The sequence below is a fragment of the Lissotriton helveticus genome, chromosome 2_1 (assembly GCF_964261635.1).
Source record: "Lissotriton helveticus chromosome 2_1, aLisHel1.1, whole genome shotgun sequence".
In the NCBI taxonomy this organism is placed as follows: Eukaryota; Metazoa; Chordata; class Amphibia; order Caudata; family Salamandridae; genus Lissotriton; species Lissotriton helveticus.
The window spans coordinates 986,811,859-986,828,772 of record NC_136059.1 but is presented as its reverse complement, the minus strand read 5'-3'; the positions used below and the strand labels follow the sequence as shown (position 1 = coordinate 986,828,772).

General features: G+C 43.4%; 1 protein-coding gene and 1 pseudogene across 3 annotated transcripts in view; one reads left to right on the top strand and one right to left on the bottom strand.

The window, feature by feature from the left end:
• LOC144818378 (tight junction protein 2-like) overlaps nt 1–16,914 on the bottom strand; it is a 438,051-nt gene that overhangs the window by 276,545 nt on the left and 144,592 nt on the right. The gene's annotated exons all lie outside the window — the stretch shown is intronic.
• Nucleotides 13,536–14,220, top strand: LOC144819124 (E3 ubiquitin/ISG15 ligase TRIM25 pseudogene; annotated as a pseudogene).

Here is a 16,914-nt window from a genome sequence, read left to right as displayed (position 1 = left end):
CACCTAAGAATCAAGCACACTGGACCGACTTCTCACTCTATGACGATGACTGTCGCCAAAATCCTTTCCACCTTAAACCCGAACAACCATTTCAACGACCCGCTCCCCTCAAACTGTCTTGCGACCGCCGCCCAATCCATTATTCCTAGCTGGACTGCGATAATTAACGCCTCTCTCCGGCAGGGATCAATGCCTGACTCCCTGAAAGCGGGCCAAGTCCTTCCCATTCTGAAAAAAACGTCGCTGGATCCAGCCTCCACAGACAATTTCAGACCAATTTCCAACATTCCTCTCTTAACTAAAGTGCTGGAGAAGTGTGTGCAACTGCAGCTAAGTCACCACATCAACAACTTCCACCTACTCGATGACTGCCAATCTGGTTTCCGACCTGGACACACCACTGAAACCACCATGCTCCACATCGTCGATGATGCCCTACAAGCCCTTGACCAAGACAAAACCTGTCTCCTAATCCTCCTAGATCTATCCTCGGCCTTCGACACGGTCAACCACGGGAAGCTACTTGAACGCCTCAAACTTAGGATGGGATTAGATGGACCTGTCCTTGACTGGTTTAGATCCTTCCTCCAAAACCGATCTCAGAGATTCCTAATCAACAGTAACCTGTCCGTTCCCTCCTTGGTCACAGTTGGAGTCCCTCAAGGATCAACATTGTAACACACCCTTTTCAACCTTTATTTAGAACCCCTTACCGAAGTCCTTCGCACCGCAAATATCTCCTACCTTATGTACGCCGACGACACTCAGATCTACAAAAAAATCTCATCTCTCAAGGAGATTCTCTCCCTGAATGAGGCCCTGAAGCTGACCGTCCATTGGCTCTCCTCCTACCAACTCAAACTCAATGCAAAGAAAACTGAGTTCCTTCTAATTTTCCCGCCAAACAGTAACTCAGAGATCCAGATATGGATCAAAGCCATCACAGCATTAAACTGTCCTCCGACCATTGTGGACGCGGCCAAATCTCTGGGAATAACCTTGGATTACAACCTAAACATCCGAGACCACATCAACTCAATGGCCAAATCTGCCAGATTCCACCGGAACTACCTATGGAAACTGAAACCCTTTTTTGACGCTCTCGATCTAAAACTTGCAGCCCAAGCACTAGTCACCTCTAGGCTGGAATATGGCTGCTCCACCCTCTCTGGTTTACCCAAGATCTCCCTAGCACCCTTAAAAGCCTGCCTCAATGTAGCCGCCAGGCTACTCACCGGCACTAGGAAATTTCATCACATCACTCCTCATCTGAAAGCGTTGAACTGGCTTCCTCTCGAGGCCAGAATTCAACTAAAGCTGGCATGCATCACGCATAAGGCCCTACACTCAAACTCCCCCGCGGATCTTACACAGAAGGAGGTAGCAGAAACTCACGATCGGCCAGTGCCCTCCTACTCCAGCCTGCACGCTTTCGGGAGAAAAAAAAAATACTATAATCGGGCGTTCACTGGGGCTGCACCAAGACTATGGAACTCCTTCCCACCTGCCATCAGAAGAATGTACAGTATACTCTTGTGTTATCATGCCTCCTGTATGACTCTTTGACTCTGTAAAGTGTTTGGATACCCTATCGGGTCAAGTTTATGCTCTATAAAACACTAAAATAAAATAATCTCTAAAATGGAGTTTGTCAATGGAAGCATGGACACACTTAACTACTACAGTAATCCCTGAAATTCATTTAACAAAATGCCAGTCTACAGACTTTAACACAATGTAGCAACAAACAACACTTAAAGGCATGTTGGCCTATGATTCTCACATTCACAATAGCTTATTGAATTTGCTGTAATTTTTCATAAAAAACAAATCGGATCTATGGCATGTGACTTAACTTTCCCTAAAGAAACAATTTGGCCCATTAATCACTGGCTTCTCATCATAACCAATTCAGGCCTACTATATCGAGCACCTGCTTTCTTACAAGGCAGCCATCAGACAAACATTTACGAAAATTCAAAGTTTGTGTAAAATTACAGTAGGCAATACACAACCCCTTTTAAGAAAGTGTAACAAGGATTATCAAAATGGACATCATTTGAATTATCGGTTTATCTGGGAGGGTAACCTACAATAACCCCTTGCTTTCCAAATCAATCTGTGAAAGTCCAAGAAACGCAATGCCAGCCCATAGCCTTCAACACAGTGTAATAACAATTAATTCTTAAAGGCCTACTGACTTTAATAAGGGAATTTCATTAACTAAGAAAGGCCTAACACGTTTTTTCATACATTTTCATAATAAAAGATTAGACCAAAGACCTCTGATATAACTTTTTCCAATGAACCAATGAGGCCTATAGCCTTTATCAATTGTTACTATAACCATCTCACGCCTATTGTATTCCACACAGGTTTTCCCACAAGACTACTAAAACCCCTTGGTAACAATGCAGATATCTGAGATTCTATGTAGCAAAATATCTGTCTACAGGTTTTAAGGTCGGATTATCTTTACAGTGTCTTAAACAACTATTGGCTTTTACATATGCTTTTCACATTAAATAAGCCAGGCCTACGGCTTTCATTATAATTTTTCATAATAATCAGATCGGACCTATCGCTATGATCATTTCCTTGTGAGCATAATCAATTCAATCCTGCTGTACCGAGCACAAGGTTTACCACACGACAAAACTTGCAAAATAAGCACTCTTTTTTAGTGACAGTACACAACTTCTGCCCAATCAAAACCTGTACTGAAGGGTTTGGACATTTGGGTGGAGCTAAAGGACCGCTCTCAGTAGCACTTCAAGCTTTTTTTCTGACGACAAGGTAAGGAGACAAATGCATTGTTAGGCCTAAAGGGTGAGGGGGAGTGCTTATCAGTGTACAGAAAAGCTTCATTTCAGCTGAGAGATGACAGGGCCAATGTGGCCCTGAATACAGCCACCACCAACCAGGAGTTATCAATAAAGCATCATCTTAACAGGCTAGCAAGGTGCACTGTTTACTTTTGGTGTTACAAATATGTAGAAATAGAAAGTTGCACGTCAATCTCGTGTGTTCTCTCCTCTCTGAACAAACTGTACGCTTTCATCGGAGGTTTGAATGATCATAAAAGCTCAGCTGGGTTTGCAACATTACTAATGTATTGGACACATTAAACAGTATTGAGAAATATGGAGCAGGTTGTTTCTTAAATTATGGTAAACTAATGGACAAAGAAATGGTTTAAACATGTACGTCATACAAAATGGCTGCAAAATCCATGCTATCTCGATCCCTTGAATGTCTCTTTGAAGCTGTTGGGATTTAAAGTCTTTTCTAAATCCTGGAGCCGTGCTTAATCTGGAAAAAGCAAGATTTTCAATTTCACATAGAAGGATTCCCACGTAATGAACCGGATGACAGCAATGTGAAAACTCACTTCTTTCCTATTATCCGCCTCTCTTGGACCCAGCTCTAGCTCTTTTACTAGTTATTCTGCACGGCAGGTCTGCATATTATTTACATTTCAATTCCATTTACATACATGGGAGGGGAGCGACCTGCATGCCCTTAAGTACTGACAGAACTCTTTGGCAGCATTAAATAAACAAGAACAAACAGCCAGAGCAAGGTGCAGCTTGCAATGTTTTACCAAGGATTCCTAAACTGCACTACTGTGCAGGGGGCTGGATATTTCGCTGTGTGTTGCTTATGCTGAAGTTGGATTCATCTCTAAACGTATAGGGCACAACGTATGGACAGGACTCATTATTTGGCAGGAATTTACTGACACTTCTGAAACCACCGAATAAAATAAAGCATGGTTCATTCACGTCGTCCCTCACCAAAATTCCAGCATTCCAAAACACTGCTGTTCAGCCAAGAGCAGGTAGAAATTGGAACAAATGTATCCTGCAGCCCTCGCGGCTGTGGTCCAGCCCCTTAAGAACTGTCCATTGAATCTGGCTTTATAAGAGGAAACAAAGCAAAATTCAACCAGAAACACCTGCATAATCTGGACGATGGCCTTAAAACAAGCTCACACCTTAATACAGAGAGAAATCAAATGTTTAAGAGTGGCTGTGTCGTACACGGACATGCAGGTTTATTTACACTTAACCTGACAGTGTATTGCACTGCAGACTTTATATGGATAGCGCTTACTACCCCTACGTGAGGGCCATGTTTCCACATACAGGTAGCAGCATGCTACACTGTGCAAGTTGTGTGATTTCAGAGTGTTGTCTTTGGTTTGATGTATTCTACCCACTGTTAATTGGCGTAAAATGAATATTGCTTTTTAGTGTGCTTTTTTTTTATGTAGCGCGGACTGGATCCGAAGGTATTCGAGCGCTTTACATTAGCATCAGTTATGTTACACAGGGACATAATTCATTTTTGGAAGGCATGGGGAGATTAAGTGATTTACCCTGAATCACAGGATGTTGAGGCGACGCAGAGACTCGAACTCGGTTTTCCCAGGTCCAAAGTCAGCAGCTCTGGCCCTCATGTCACATTTTGTATGGAATGAAGAATGTAAACTCTTGAGTAATGAGATTGTTTCAGAAGCACAGCTCAGAAATTGGTCCAGTTTTGGTGCCTGCTCTGCCACCACCTTGTACCCAGCAGTATACTGCAGCTTTGTACTGACCGTAAACCGCCTTTGAAGTCAGCTCAGCGCCTTTAATAGACCCCAAAGCAGCGTAAACGTGGTCACTAGCAATATGCACCCATTTGATTTTTTTACACGGATACGGCTGACTGGGGGAAACAAATAACAGATAATCACTGGATTTAATCTTTTAAAGGTCAGTTCATGTCTCTTGAGCCCAGTCCTTGAGGCCAGCACATATGTACGCAATGATCCAATTAAGCAGCACCCCAGTCTCATGCTGGTCCCAGCTGGTCACACACAGAGCAGTTCCAGGAAGTGGTAGAAAAAGCTTCCCCTGCTGGAACTTACATTCCCACTGACCTTTCTTCCGCACAAATTCGAAATCTGCATGGCCTCAGGCGCGAGAGCCTGGGATTTATTTAGGCTACAGCATATGAAGTACACATGCAAGTGCTACTGGACAATGTCAGGGACAAGATAGCTAAGCAGGCCTATTCATTAAAACACTGGAGTGCAGGGAAAAAAACTAGGTCAACGTGGATAAAACACCCTGCTCCATTCTGTATCAAGACACTAATCCCATTGTCCATTGTGTAGCTGCCTGTGAGCCCCAATGTCAGCCGCCCAACTGTTGGCCACCGTAGCAGGGCTCAGAGCCGCACAATGGGTGAGCGGAATGCAGAGCCCAACTGGAGCACCCGCTCTCAGCAGAGCCATTCAGCTAGTTCAACACAGTCACTAACCAGCACAGCCGGCTTGCTTACCATTTAAATTGTAATTAAGCAATTATCATTATCCATAAAGTTGTATTAAAAGATATTTAAACCACTTGGTCACTGCCACCTCACAGAAACGTAATTGTTGGCAGTATATCATATAATTGTTTATTATGTACAAGGCAAGAGTAAACAAATAAAGGGAATAAAAACTGAAAACTATCTTGCCTGAAAGAGTATAATTATTGGCACCAAGAAATATTTTGTCTAATTTTGGATCAAGTGCAGACTAACAGCGCAACTGGTAGAAAAACGAGGATGATCTGACCACAGAGACCGTAGAGGGGGTACAAGGAGAGCCAAGAAGGACTCCGTTCAAGAGGTGTTGTTCAGAATGCGATCCTGTGGCAGCCACCTACACAAGAGCCAAGCAGCACTAGGAGGTGGACAAGGGCAGGTCGGACTGGCAATTCATGCACTTTATATCTTAAGATACAGGTAGGGGGGGGTTGTAGGGACAAAAAATTGTTTAAAGACTTCTCCTGGTTCAAGTCCCCAGCTATTGCGCAGCGTGTTTAAGTGCGACATAAAGTAGTCCCTTGTCACGGACTCTGGATAAAAAACGCCTTCGCCTTCCGTTCCGGTGCCTCCCATGAAGACTCAGAACTGAGTTGCGAGGCACCGACGGATAGGTAACAATGGGGGTTAAACTTAAATTTACTGTGATCGACTAAGTGAGAGATCGCAAGTGCGGTTGGAGTGCTTTTGTTGGTTTTGATTTGAGCTTCCTGTTTGCTTGATACAGGAGTGCATCGAGTGTACATGCCATTCGAGTTTTGCAATAATCCTGGAGAATTGTGAGAGGGTTTTTTTAGCCTTTTCTTACATATACGCTAATTAAGCATGACATGCAAATGATCTTTGGTTAAAGTTTAGAAAAGGATATATAAAACATTATTTGGAAATCGTTATAACTATAAAAGAGAGCAAGTGTCTCTCAAGGAGTTGATGAATATGCATGTGATGGGTGATCTATTCTCTACTATAGACATCACTTCGAACATACTTGAGAATCTGTGTAAACAAAGTACATCATATGTATGTTGAGTTTGTGCAGTCAGAGACTGAGGAGCCTTTCTATCATTGGATTTATGAATGGACAAAGATCATCTAAGTGACCAAAAATGTCTTATGAAAATTTGGGAGCCTCCTTTTGAATAGCTCCATAATTTCCCCCTGTTTTTTGTTTGCTTTTCTTTGTTCCACAGAGCGGGGTCTCGAATACCTGAGCACAGTCCAGGTGAGGTGAGGTGAGGTCCAGTCCCCTGTCAAACTGGGTGAGAACAATTACAAATTTGTGAGGGATATGGTGTGTTGGGTACTTGCACATACTATATTATGCTAATACTTACTTATCTTATTTTTGCATCTCTTTGTAGATGTTCTTTTGCATCCACTGATATGGAGGAATAGCATGTCACAGGTTGTATTTGTTCCAAATTTTATTATTTTTGATACATTCATTTTGATATAATTTGTACATCACTTTGACAGCAGTAGCAATATTTTGAGAGCAGAGGCCCTGACGAAAGCCGAGGGACTTACACCCCGCTAGGCAGAAACATGTTGGCCTTTTTTCCGACAGATATTTGGTCTCACTGTCGTTTGCACTGTTCGGTTTTAATTAGGGGATGTGCCATTACTTTAATAAAAAAAAATTTAGGACACATTACTCTATTTTAAATTCACCACGGTTTTCTGTTGCACTGCGTGTTTATCACTTTTTCAGCCATCAAAGATTAGCGGTTATATGGTACTCCATAAGTGCCTGTGGACTAGATCCAGCTCTGCTACCGAGTGATTGGTAAACGGTCTCGATGATCAAGGGACCTACCATTTCATATACTGGTGAACCATATGATATGACTGATCACTAAGTCCATTTGATGGTAATCCACACACTGGTGGTTTGGATCTTGTCGACCGGAACTGTATGTGTTTGATCCCACGCATGCAGGTCTGTCACTGCATTTCTTTTCGTTCCTTAGGCTGTCTAGGGAGACTAGGGCACTAACTCACTTCTTAGAGTTAAGGATAGCTAGCCAAACAAGTTGGTTCATAGACCCCCTGTGTTCTTTCGTGTTATTTATAATTCATGCACTTTGGCATTTACCCAATTGGCTGCAAAGTAGGGGGTTGCTTTTGCTTTCAGGGCAGAATGGAGAGTCATAAAACAGCGCCTCGAGCCCTTTTATGACTTTTTTTAAAACTGCGATTTAGTTTTCATATTTTGAACCTATTTTTTCTAATTACTTCTTTTAGGGGGCTGACACACTCACAAACAAGTCAGAGAGACATGTCGTTCACTCCACTTACAGAAAAGGAATGGAGGACTGATTTGAACATTTTTACAGATCTCCCATTCGTCCCTGAAAAGTGACCCGTTTGGCATGCCGGAAGCTAAAGACAAACCTGTGAGAGCCACAGCACTAAGCGCGAGTCTCCACATGAAAGAAGAACTTCCTAAATAGCTTCATTTCAATTCACAAAATTCAACACACTTTTCCCAAAACTCCATTCAGCTTTTATAACAAACTGCAAAATCGTTATCACCACCACATGATCAATATTCCCGATCCATCACTCAATCATTCAAGACATATTTAGCAGCTTTCATATACACACATACATACATATACACATATACACACACTCACACAAGAGCATTGCGTCAGCAATTTTCTTTGCTTGGTCTGTACCACTATCGTACACGTTTTGCATCCACCCACCAAAGCATGCCTCAAGGATCAGCCCACGTCAGCCACTGACTCTCTTGCACTGCGACTGATAGCATTTTGACTAATCACAAACGCACATCCATTTAAAGTAGAGTGCGTTTCAGTGCCAGCGCAAGCAGGCCACTACTTTAACAGCACTTTTTCTTTCAATTCTCAATACTTTATTAGGTTTCGACTTGGCGAGGGGCAAAGCCCCTCCCAGATCGAAATCTTTTGTTTTTAGTAGTGAGGTTCGGACCGCCTCTGTTTCCAATTGGCTAGCTCCATAAATGGAGGCTAGCCATTGGGAGACAGAGGCTGTCAATCGCGCTCTCTCACGAAAACGCGATTCGGGGGCGTTTCTGGTGCTTTTTTTAAGCCCCGCCCCTTTGTCCCGGGCCGCGCTGCGATTGGCTGCCGGCCCGGGACACCCCCGTGACGTCATTCCCGGGCCGCGCTGTGATTGGCTGCCGGCCCGGGACACCCCCGTGACGTCAGCCAATCACAGCGCGGCCCGGGACCTGACTTGTTTCACTTTACGATCGCGTGAAACCCGTAAACTCGTGGGTATTGTGACAAACATTGAAACGGAAAAAAACAGTTTTTCAATATATCCGTTATCAAGAACAACTATTGATTTTGCTCCAGAGACAAAGAGAAGACAAGCTATTGCCGCAGGTTGTCTTAAAGAAATGAGTTTTTTTTGTACCTTCTAATATGGCCTCCTTGAATGTACGCTTGTCAGTAGGAGTCCTCTTTCTGTGTCTATGTTCTGCGGGACATAAAACTTTTCATTATGTGTGATATACTGCCACTTGGTCCCTTCTCTGTGTCTATGAAACCTGCCTAGTGTGGTGTCCGTCGTCAGTGTTTGTAAACTATTAATCTGTGGAGTGAGCAATCCCAGGAGGAGCGACTGCGGGCGCGAGGCGTGGGAGAGCATCCTCAGCGTCCAGGGTGAGGTAGTGCATTTACACACTGGAGTAAGCACAGCCCCCGGATAAAAGCAGTTGCTTATAGCGTTCCGCGCCCGGTAGGGGCACCTGCATCCCCAGCCAGCGCAGCCAAGGCGGCCGAAGCAGCAGTGGCCATGAACCGCAGCTTCAGCAGGTCGCAGAACCTGCGCTTCCTGGAGAGTAACAGCATCGTGGAGGTGAAAAGTAAGGTGAGTGGCTTCAGCTCTCAATTGCACTGAGGTACGAGTGCTCTCTTTCCGTACACCTCCTGTAGTGTGGAGACTGGAGGTTGCGGTGTAAATTGAGCCCGGGAATCCCTGGAATGTCAGGTGCCGGGGCATCTAGAACCAGCTCTCTTTTCCCCACTTTGGACCTAACCCTTTTCATATGCGCCTCTGTGAGAGGGACACAGCAGAGCTAGAGACTACTTTCTCAACATTCTGTATGTTTCTTTATTGTTAATTTCACATTTTCAGTGTGCTTGATAAAGTTCAATGAATAGCGGGTTCTGTCCATATTTGTTACCTGCTGGTGTTCTTGGAGTACACTATTTCTCATTTTCATCTGACAACTGTTCTGTTGCTCAAGCATGGGACAGAAGATTGATTGGTGGATATTCATCCCTTTTGTCCTCAACCCATTTTTGTTGGTAGCCCCAGCCGCTTTGCTAGGTCACTTTATTTGGGGTAGACTGAGTCTACTGTATTTACATTAGCTTTTGTTGCTGCAGGATGGGCTTGTGGGTTACCAATCTCAGTTCGCAAGTCACTGCTGCCTGTGCGTCCCCTGCACTGTGAAACGTTTGCATCGCTGACTACTTGCATGTATGGATATCTGCTGTTTGGTTCAAGTTCGTCATATGTCCCTCACACGAAATGACCACAAACACAATCCATTTGAGAAGGAATCAATCTTGTATTCTACGTTTTGTCACCAGGCAGTCGCCTCTCACGTCCCACATCAGTGTTAGATTGCACACGCTTTATTCGTATGGCTCTGTTTGTTTGTGCGACTTGGAATGCTTCAAGCGTGGGAATTGTGCAGCACACAGTTTCATAATATTAGCCTTATCTGTATTGTTCAATTAAAGTCTATTATTTTACCTGCTTCAAAAAGTCCCTACTATCTCGTTTAAAGCATAGCGGCCCCGGTGCATCGATTAGCTCAACCCATTGCAAGCCTGTCCCATTGGTAAAAGCAGGAGTTTTCCTTTCAAACGTGTAAAAACTCTGCCGACTTTTGTCTGCACGGTCCCTATTAAAGTGTAATAGCTCTAGTCTGCCCTTTTTAAAAGTGTTAAAAGCCTAGCAACTTTACCAGCAAAACTGAGTACGTGTGAAATATGTGGCAGTACTGCGAGCCAGCCACCCCCTCTCCATGTCCAGCACTGTCTTGACCCCTCCCCCCACCTCCCTGCACCGACGGTCCGCTGCATTCCCATCGTCTCACCCCCGCTGCAGTTTACCCCCCCCCCCCATGAGTCAGAATGTGACTACCATACTCGAGCCCGTGTTGCTCTGTTATCCTGTTAAGACATGTTTGCCTTCATCAACATAAGAATGGGACCCCCTCTATTTTCACTACAATGGTCAGGGAAAGAGAGGAAAAGCAAAACACTATAAGAAATATTCCCCCTTGACCTTTACAATTCTGACGATATGCCTCCAACACTTATACTTTTATACTTTAGTACATAGTGGCAACATAAACATTTTTTTTGAATTTATAGTTTTATTATTTTTTTTATATTTAGTTATATTTCATAGTACAAAATTTCATCATTTATCAATTTGTCATGTCAATTTCTACATTTCCAGAAACACAATCTATAAAACACATAGTACTACAATGAGATCAATAAAAGCCATTCCATGCAGAAAAAACAAATAAGAAAACATTAACATTCTTACAACTACATCCACTCAAATCTCTCCATACATACTACATTCACTCCCAATTCTGCGTCTGAGGGATCGCAGATTAAAGTGCGAATTTATACGCCAGGTCGACGCGTTTCGGCGGTATAAAACCACCTTCCTCAGGACCTTTCTTGCAGAATACTCAGATATTCCAAAAAACGATATTTTATAAGCCCTGCATGGTCGGGTATCTGTAACGATAAATGACATACATTTGTATCACTTATTCCTATTAATTCATAATAATTGCACATCAATGTAATAAATTGCGTTGCCCTATGTACATAAGAAAGAACCTGCTTGTTCGCACATTTTATTATTTGATTATTTTATCTCTTGTAAAGTCAAATCTGAACCAACAGTGCAACATCACCATACGTGCTCTCAACATAGACAAAAGACCTGTTTTATTATATCAATTGAGGTAGGCATGTCTTTAAATCTATATAGGTGATTTCTAGATTTCCTAATACATGCTCATCAAATAAGTCATGCGTAGAAACCTGAGGCAGAAACTAAATTCTATCTATGCCATTGTTATTGTTTGCACATTTCTGTCACCTGGAGAAAACTAAGTAAAATATGTACCTTTATCAAACAGTGGACTCGCCCCCCTGCTCCTATCGCAAATTCAGAGTTTTTTAGAGTGTACTTATTACCGTTCCTGTATCAGAGCAAAAGACAACTTTTGTTACTAGTCTAGTTTGTTACAGCTGTAACAAACTAGACTAGTAACAAAAGTTGTCTTTTGCTCTAGGAGCAGGGGGGCGAGTCCACTGTTTGATAAAGGTACATATTTTACTTAGTTTTCTCCAGGTGACAGAAATGTGCAAACAATAACAATGGCATAGATAGAATTTAGTTTCTGCCTCAGGTTTCTACGCATGACTTATTTGATGAGCATGTATTAGGAAATCTAGAAATCACCTATATAGATTTAAAGACATGCCTACCTCAATTGATATAATAAAACAGGTCTTTTGTCTATGTTGAGAGCACGTATGGTGATGTTGCACTGTTGGTTCAGATTTGACTTTACAAGAGATAAAATAATCAAATAATAAAATGTGCGAACAAGCAGGTTCTTTCTTATGTACATAGGGCAACGCAATTTATTACATTGATGTGCAATTATTATGAATTAATAGGAATAAGTGATACAAATGTATGTCATTTATCGTTACAGATACCCGACCATGCAGGGCTTATAAAATATCGTTTTTTGGAATATCTGAGTATTCTGCAAGAAAGGTCCTGAGGAAGGTGGTTTTATACCGCCGAAACGCGTCGACCTGGCGTATAAATTCGCACTTTAATCTGCGATCCCTCAGACGCAGAATTGGGAGTGAATGTAGTATGTATGGAGAGATTTGAGTGGATGTAGTTGTAAGAATGTTAATGTTTTCTTATTTGTTTTTTCTGCATGGAATGGCTTTTATTGATCTCATTGTAGTACTATGTGTTTTATAGATTGTGTTTCTGGAAATGTAGAAATTGACATGACAAATTGATAAATGATGAAATTTTGTACTATGAAATATAACTAAATATATAAAAAATAATAAAACTATAAATTCAAAAAAAATGTTTATGTTGCCACTATGTACTAAAGTATAAAAGTATAAGTGTTGGAGGCATATCGTCAGAATTGTAAAGGTCAAGGGGGAATATTTCTTATAATGTTTGCCTTCATCACCTGATCTCATCCGTGCATTCCTGAATTTACTGCCTTTAACTCTTTTCGTCTGATCAGGGAGGCTAATGGATGAGTCTCTTTCGCATGGCTGGTCCTTTTGCAAGCAGTAAACAAGATCAGAGAACTCTTTTGAACGTATGCAAATCGTAACTGTGTGAGCAAACCCAATCTCATTTGTGCAAAGTGTTGTGATGGACTTATTGGCGAGTTAGAGAAACGTGCTCACAAGTTACATTTTGATGCAAATCATCTGAGTAAATAAACAATAGCATGGTGCCGGTTGCTTCCTTGACTTGATCTGTTGTTTTTTTTAATTTTTAGGTTTCGACCTGGCGAGGGGCACGCAGTGCCACTCCCAGATCGAAAACTATTGTCTACAGTAGGGATGTCGGCACCGCCTCTGCCTCTCATTGGCTAGCTCCATAAATGGAGGCTAGCCATTGGGAGACAGAGGCTGTCAATCGCGCTTTCTCTTGAAAACGCGATTCGGGGGCGTTTCTGGTGCTTTTTTTAAGCCCCGCCCCTTTGTCCCGGGCCGCGCTGCGATTGGCTGCCGGCCCGGGACACCCCCGTGACGTCATTCCCGGGCCGCGCTGTGATTGGCTGCCGGCCCGGGACACCCCCGTGACGTCAGCCAATCACAGCGCGGCCCGGGACCTGACTTGTTTCACTTTACGATCGCCGCAGGAACTGAGCTCCATATTCATCATATGCTCGAATGTATCAATGCACCTCACTTTTTTACGGAAGATACACATATTCTCAGAGGAGTTCCGTTTATGGTGGCAGCGCGTTCTTCCCTGACAGCCCACTAACTCCCTCCCTCTCGCCTGCTCTACCCTTAAGTTTCGGTTTCCATTCTCGCCCGTTCTCGATGACCGTCACTCCCTGCTAAGATGGCCGAGATGTCGGGCTCGCTGTTGGACCTCTCCGAGGAGTTTACCTGTTCCATCTGCCTGGGCACTTTCGAGAGCCCGGTCACCACTCCCTGCGGACACAATTTTTGCCGTGTCTGCCTGGAGGTGATCTGGGCCACGGAGGCGCAGGAGGGCTGGAAATGTCCTCCGTGCCGCACTGGCTTCGCAACTAAACCGGAGCTCCGCAAGAACACCGTGCTGGATACCGTGGTGCAGCAGTACCTGCTGGACGTGAACCGGTGCGAGCAGGAGCAGCAGGCGCAGCCGGAGCCGGAGGAGGAAGAGGAGTCCTGTCCGGACGGGGCCGTGCCCTGTGACTCCTGCCTCAAGGTGGCCGCCGTCCGGACGTGTGTAACCTGCATCGCCTCCTTCTGCCAGGAGCACCTGCAGCCTCACCTGGGGAGCCGAGCGTTCGCTCACCACCAGCTGCACAGCCCGCTGGGGAGCTCCGAGCTGGGCCTCCGTACCTGCAAAGATCACAAGAAGCTCCTCGAGTACTTCTGCGAGGAGCACGGAAAGTGCCTCTGCTGCTACTGCTTGGTCGACCACAAGGCCTGCAAAACACACACCGTGCCAGAGGCCAAGCTCAAAAGAGAGGTGAGTACCGAGCCCCACACGACAAGAGGGGGCACCCGAATAAGCCTAGCACCTTGTATTGTAGAACTTGTATAGCGTTTACCTCCCTCGTGTGGGTCACTGAAGCACTTCGAGATTGCAAGTTACAGCATGTGATGTGCGGTTGTCTAGGTGTTGTTTATGGTCTGCCTTAACAACACAGCTGCCCCCAGACATTGTGAGCTCTTGTTAGCCTGGGGGTCCTTACTGGCTCACCCGTGGTTGAAGGGTCTCTCAGACAGGTCAGTTTTGACATGCATGTAAATGTCAGGATTGACACTCCTTAATTCGGTGTGTGCTGTTATATTTTCCGACATGCACGTTTGGGGCAACCAGCCCCTTCCTTTGCATGATACATGCAATGTCTCTGCCCCTGCGGATTGACACTTGTATCACCGACAAGTACTATTTCGGGGCAGTACCATTATTACAGAGGTTGGCATCTGCAGTCGAAGCATGTTTGGATGATGACACGCTCAGGGGTACAAAAAAGACAAGCAACTGTGCGCCAGAACAGTTATAGCTGTGGAAAACGGTGTTTCTGTCGACAAGGAAAACTGCTCTAACTCATCCAAAGGCGAAACCGTTGCATTGTAAATGCTTGTTTTTTATATGTAGCCAGTCTTGGGTGTTTAAACTACATTGTCTGGTTACAAGAATTCAAAACCAAGTTAGTTCCTTCTTTGCCCCAACAGGAATCATACTTTTTGTGATGTACATTAAAGCAAAAATGTTTTCTACACCTATTTAACTTTCGCCTAACTGCTAGGAATCCGCACAAATACTGCTCTATTAAAATTATATACAATGGTTATTTTTTATTCTTTTCCCCAAAAAATTTTCTTTCAAAAAGCTTGGGCCCGACATGAATAGACACGCCTTCGTTCCTTTTTTTGTTCTTTTTATCTTTGTGACTTATAATTGCCATAAAACCGTTTTAATGTTTTAAAAATGAACCGCTGCACCAAGCTTGCAAAGACGTCACATTCACTGACTTTGCAAAAGATTGCTTCCATCTCTGACCGTGTTTTTCACAAAAAGCAGTATTTACACATGGCAATGAGTGGCACTCAGAGTAACTGCAGCTCATTAGCTGACATGAGCCAAGGCGACTGCCACTAGCGAGTAACCCGTTCCATTAGATAGGTTTCAAGCATCAATGGTCAGTTGTGCTATTTTCATTACTTAAAGAGGCGATAACTATGGCATACATCAACGCAAGACCAACAAACGAGTTGCCACTAATCTCTTTCAACTCACCACGTATACAGTCTAGTTCTGATTTTTGGATGTTACTAGGACATTGGCCAAAACTACTTGTAGCGAGCCATAATAATATCTGTGCCACCCATGCTTCCACCACTTACGCTTACTACTTGTGCTTCAGTAACAACCACAAAACTGTAGGAAAATATCTTTAAAATAGTAGGTCGTTTTGACTGGGGTCCCTTAAAACTGAGAATACTAGCTAGTAAATAGGTGTGCACAATGTGCTACTCCACACATGAAGTTCTTTGCAAGTATTAAAGAAACTGAGGAAAGAACAAACGTAGAGGCAAATATGTGCAACAAATATATTTCTGACAGCTGCCCCTACAAACTGCGCCATCTAACCAGGAGCTCTTGCGGCAACTCTGCAGATTATACTGATCAGTAAACGGCCAAGGAAAATGCCTGAAGCACCCTGAGCTCTGACAGACTGTGTTGACGTCTGAAAGAGAGGCCACCTCAATGCCTGAAGATCAGATTCCATGAACAAGCTATTAAGAAAAATATACCTTTCAGGAAAGAGTGCTAAGACTTTTCCATACTTATCAGAGCAAGATGAATTACCAGTGTCCTGTGCATAGTTTTGAAGAAATCTCTTAAGGTAAAGTTAAGAAGGGACTCTTTTCACCTAAAGGTGTGAGGTCTATAGGAGAAGAGAGTTCCCCACACAGTGAAACAACACTAATTCTAACTTCCACTGCATTAAAGCTATTAACTAGGGACATCTAGAATAAGGAAGAATACTTTCCAAGTATTATATGACCTTTGTGAAAGACTATATAAATGATGCTGAAAGCGACTGCCAACTACTTGCTTACATGTTTCGGTAATCCGACTGCTATTAAGTTTATGTTTTTTTCCAACCTGTTGAATGTCACGGGCTTCTAGTAATTCAAATGGCAGATTTACCAACATGTTCTAAAGGAAGTTCAAATGCAACTGAGCTTGGAGTTCCCTCACTGGAACAAAACATCAATAAACTAGATTGCCGTTGAAATTGCAAAAACTGAAACTGCTTTAATCACACCACAAGTAATTTGCTGCCGAATAACAGTATCACTTTCTGTGGTCCCATCCACCTTTAAAATAAAAAAAATCCCTACACCTGTCTCCAAGCAATAGTTCAAGTAGATGTCGATTAACAAGGCCTTTGAGTGACCGGAAATAAAATGTAAGACTTTCGTAATAAGAAAAGATGAAGTTTCATCCGACTGCCGGCGAGTCAACAATTTTACTATCAGAAAATGAATAAAGTTACACAAGGAAACAGTCCCTTCAGTTCGGCATCTGAGGAAATGGGTGGGGAATAAGACTAAAGATCACCACTCCGAGGAAGTTACAAGGAAAACAAGAAACTGCCCAATGACAAGTGGTCTGGTAGCCCAGTAGGTTTGTGCCGCTTGGAGACAGTCCATATTATGAAAGATACTATTGTGGGAAGGGTTTTGGCCCTTTAAGGAAGGCGCAGGTGAGGGAGGAAGG